Here is a 4,523-nt window from a genome sequence, read left to right on the forward strand (position 1 = left end):
ACAAATATTATATCAAAAAATTCAGAAAAAAAAACTAATTCAATTCAAAATTCTAAAAATACAAATAATATATCAAAAAATTAAGAAAAATAAAACTAATTCAATTCAAAATGTTAAAAATACAAATAATATATCAAAAAATTCAGAAAACTAAAACTAATTCAATTCAATATGTTAAAAACACAAATATTATATCAAAAAATTCAGAAAAATAAAACTAATTCAATTCAAAATTCTAAAAATACAAATAATATATCAAAAAATTAAGAAAAATAAAACTAATTCAATTCAAAATGTTAAAAATACAAATAATATATCAAAAAATTCAGAAAAATAAAACTAATTCAATTCAAAATTTTATACGCCTAGGCAGGAGTACGACAGCGACGACAGCAGCGACGACGACGACGACAACTTAGAAGGCGACGACTACCAGTACAACGGCGGCGGCTATGAAGACTACGAGTATGCATATTATACGCCTAGGCAGGAGTATGACTAAATCACTCCAAATTTCATGTATCATCAGTGGTATCTCGAATCATTCGAAAATGGACACCAAACACATAACGGGTAATATAATTCACATGATCCATTCAACAAAGTTTGGTACAATAAATTATTACACATCATTTCTTACCTTGTGTCCCTGCTTGCTTACGATTGTGCCGTATCCATGGAGCATCCTCATCATTTAACTTAATGCTTGGGTCGGTGTTCACTTTGAAGGGCGGAATTTCAGCAAACATATTATAATCTTCTGACATGTCTGTCTTGTCCTCCACTCCCACGATGTTTCTTGTCCCTGAAAGAACAATGTGGCGCTTTGGATCATCGCATGATGTACTGATCGTTTTCTTATCTTTCCGTTTCCTCGGTTTGCTACTCATGTCCTTCACATAGAAAACCTGAGCGACATCTTTCGCTAGGACGAATGGTTCGTCAAGGTAACCAAGATTGTTGAAATCCACCATTGTCATTCCGTATTGCTGGTCCACCTTTACCCCACCTCCTGTTAGCTTGAACCATTTGCACCGGAACAAAGGGACCTTAAAGGAGGGTCCATAGTCAAGTTCCCATATCTCCTCTATGTAACCATAATATGTGACCTTTTGCCCATTCTCGGTTGCTGCATCAAAGCGGACACCACTGTTTTGGTTGGTGCTCTTTTTATCTTGGGTGATCGTGTAAAATGTATTCCCATTTATCTCGTACCCTTGGAAAGTCGTTATAGTCGAAGATGGTGTCTTGGCCAACATGTACAGCTGATCTACAACATCATTGTCATTCATTAAATGTTTTCTCAACCAACTGCCGAAAGTCTCCATGTGGGCCTTCCTAATCCAGGATTCAGGCTTCCCCGGGTTGTCCGAGCGTAAAATATTCTTGTGTTTCTCAAAGTACGGAGCCACCAAGCTGGAATTGGTCAGTACAGTGTGGTGTGCTTCAGTCAGAGAATGGCCGTCCATACATATCGTTGATTTCCTTCCGATCGTGCCTTTTCCACTTAGTCCCCCCTCGTGCCGCGATCGAGGAAGACCAATCGGCTTAAGGTCAGGAACAAAGTCAACACAAAACTCAATTACCTCCTCATTTCCATAGCCCTTGGCGATGCTTCCTTCTGGCCTAGCACGGTTACGAACATATTTCTTTAATACTCCCATGAACCTCTCGAAGGGGAACATATTGTGTAGAAATACAGGACCGAGAATGAAAATCTCTTCGACTAGGTGAACCAAGAGGTGCGTCATAATATTGAAGAAGGATGGCGGGAACACCAACTCGAAACTGACAAGACATTGGATCACATCGTTCTGTAACCGTGGTAGATCTTCTGGATTGATTACCTTCTGAGAGATTGCATTGAGGAATGCACATAGCTTCACAATGGCTACTCGAACATTTTCCGGTAGGAGCCCCCTCAAAGCAATCGGAAGCAATTGCGTCATAATCACGTGGCAGTCGTGAGACTTCAGGTTTTGGAACTTTTTCTCCGCCATGTTTATTATTCCCTTTATATTGGACGAGAATCCAGACGGGACCTTCATACTGCTCAGGCATTCAAAAAAGATGACCTTCTCTTCTTTGGTCAGAGCGTAGCTGGCACGACCTTGAAACCATTCCGGATGCCGGTCATCAGGGTCTTTCAAACGTTGCTGGTCCTTCCGTGCTTCCTTTGTATCATTTGTCTTCCCATACACGCCCAAGAAGCTTAGGAGGTTCACGCAAATATTCTTCGTAACGTGCATCACGTCGATTGCAGAGCGGACTTCTAGGACTTTCCAATATTCTAGCTCCCAGAATATAGATTTCTTCTTCCACATGGCTGCATGCCCGTCAGCTCCCTTCAGAACTGATTATCCGCCAGGACCCTTTCCAAAGATGACTTTCAAATCCTTGACCATATCAAATACCTCAGCACCAGTGCGTTCCGCAGGCTTCGGCCTTGCCGTTGTAATGCTTGCCTTTCTTTCTTACTGGATGAATTTTCGGAAGAAATCGACGATGCCCAAATAACCATCCTCCACCAAATGCCAGCTCAATCCATTCATTATTTTGAGCCCAACTTCAACATTCGTATTTATGTCCAGTGTGGTACTTTGTAAATCAAGTACCACATAGGCTCCTCCTTTTGAGGTGAAAATTTGTGAAGACGATCTTCTTAGTAACTGATCATCCTCAGCCAAAACTCACGCCCATTAGCCATGTGCATTTCCCGTACCGCAAATCAAACACTTGGCTGCTTATTCATGTTTGAGCATCGATCGGTCTCCTCGTGAGAATCTTATGTTGTGATTTGCTTCCTAGCACCTACCTGGGGAGTGCCCAACCCACTAGACATGCCTAGGCCGCCCAGAACACATGGCAACCCACGGTCACGCGGTGACCACGCGGCGGGCATGCGAGATTACGTGCTCTAGAGTTGGGGCCCTCGGCCACCGTCTAAACCTCGATGTCTCGCCATCAAACCATGTATTTCTGATTAAATAGATACTTATTTACCTAGATATGATTTTTGGAAAAAATAAAGAGCAAACTATGAGGCAGCTGCAGTTCAAATTTGATCCATTTCCAACTGAATCGACGACAGTTTGTCTTTTTCACCAGAGGTGGATCAAAACTTTTTTCACCAATACATTTTGTCAATTGTGCATTATATAGGGCCTAGTATTTTATAAAATTGATTTGGTCCATTTTTGCAACAATTATTTGGTAGTTCCTTCACAAAAAAACCTCCTTTTGGGCACTCGGGAAATTAAAAATGAATTTTCCGTGCAAAGAAAATGAAAACTTCCTTAGGCAACATTGTTTCGAATTCCAAGATGTGCCCTTGTGCACAATATGAGATCATTTGAACAAACTATGCCATGAATGTGGCCATAAGATTGATCATTTGGCTTGATAGCCGAGAATCTTCACACGTGATAGCTCGTTTCTGAGAACACTTTTTTAAAATAATTGCCGTATTGCAAGTTTGTTACTTTTCCTGGGAACTTGGCCACATATAATGACACAACGCGAAGGTTTCCCAATTATTTGAATTTTTTATGCCCGTTTCAAAATGCGGTCAAAACAGCGGGAATGACCGTTCCTAGCTAGTGGTTGAATCTTGGAATTTTTTTGGTGTTTCTCTGATTAAATAGATACTTATGTACCTAGAAATGATTTTTGGAAAAAATAAATAGCAAACTATGAGACAGTTGCAGTTCAAATTTGACCCGCTTCCAACTGAATCAGCATAAATTTGTCTTTTTCACAAGAGGTGGATCAAAAATTTTTACACCCAACCATTTGGTCAATTGTGCATTAAATATGGCCTAGTATTTTATAAAAATGATTTGGTCCAATTTTGCAACAATTATTTGGTAGGTCCTTCACAAAAAAACCTCATTTGGGGTAATCGAAAAATGGAAAATGGTTTTTCCGTGCACAGAAAATGAAAACTTTCTTAGGCAACATTGTTTGCCATTCCAAGATGCACCCTTTTGCACAATATGAGATCATTTGAACAAACTATGCCAAAAATGTGGCCATAAGATTGATCATTTGGCTTGATAGCCATGAATCTTCACACATGATAGCTCGTGCCTGAGAACACTTTTTGAAAATAATTTCCGTATTGCAAGTTTGTTATTTTTCCTAGGAACTTGGCCACATATAATGACACAATGCGAAGGTTCCCAATTATTTGAATTTTTTTGAATTTTTTATGCCCGTTTCAAAATGCGGTCAAAACGGAGGGAATGACCGTTCCTAGCTAGTGGTTGAATCTTGGAATTTTTTTGGTGTTTCTCTGATTAAATAGATACTTATGTACCTAGAAATGATTTTTGGAAAAAATAAATAGAAAACTATGAGGCAGCTGCAGTTCAAATTTGACCCTCTTCCAACTGAATCGGCATAAATTTGTCTTTTTCACGAGAGGTGGATCAAAACTTTTTACACCCAACCATTTGGTCAATTGTGCATTAAATATGGCCTAGTATTTTATATAAATGATTTGGTCCAATTTTGCAACAATT

This window comes from Triticum dicoccoides, chromosome 4A, assembly GCF_002162155.2.
Source record: "Triticum dicoccoides isolate Atlit2015 ecotype Zavitan chromosome 4A, WEW_v2.0, whole genome shotgun sequence".
Taxonomy (NCBI): domain Eukaryota; kingdom Viridiplantae; phylum Streptophyta; class Magnoliopsida; order Poales; family Poaceae; genus Triticum; species Triticum dicoccoides.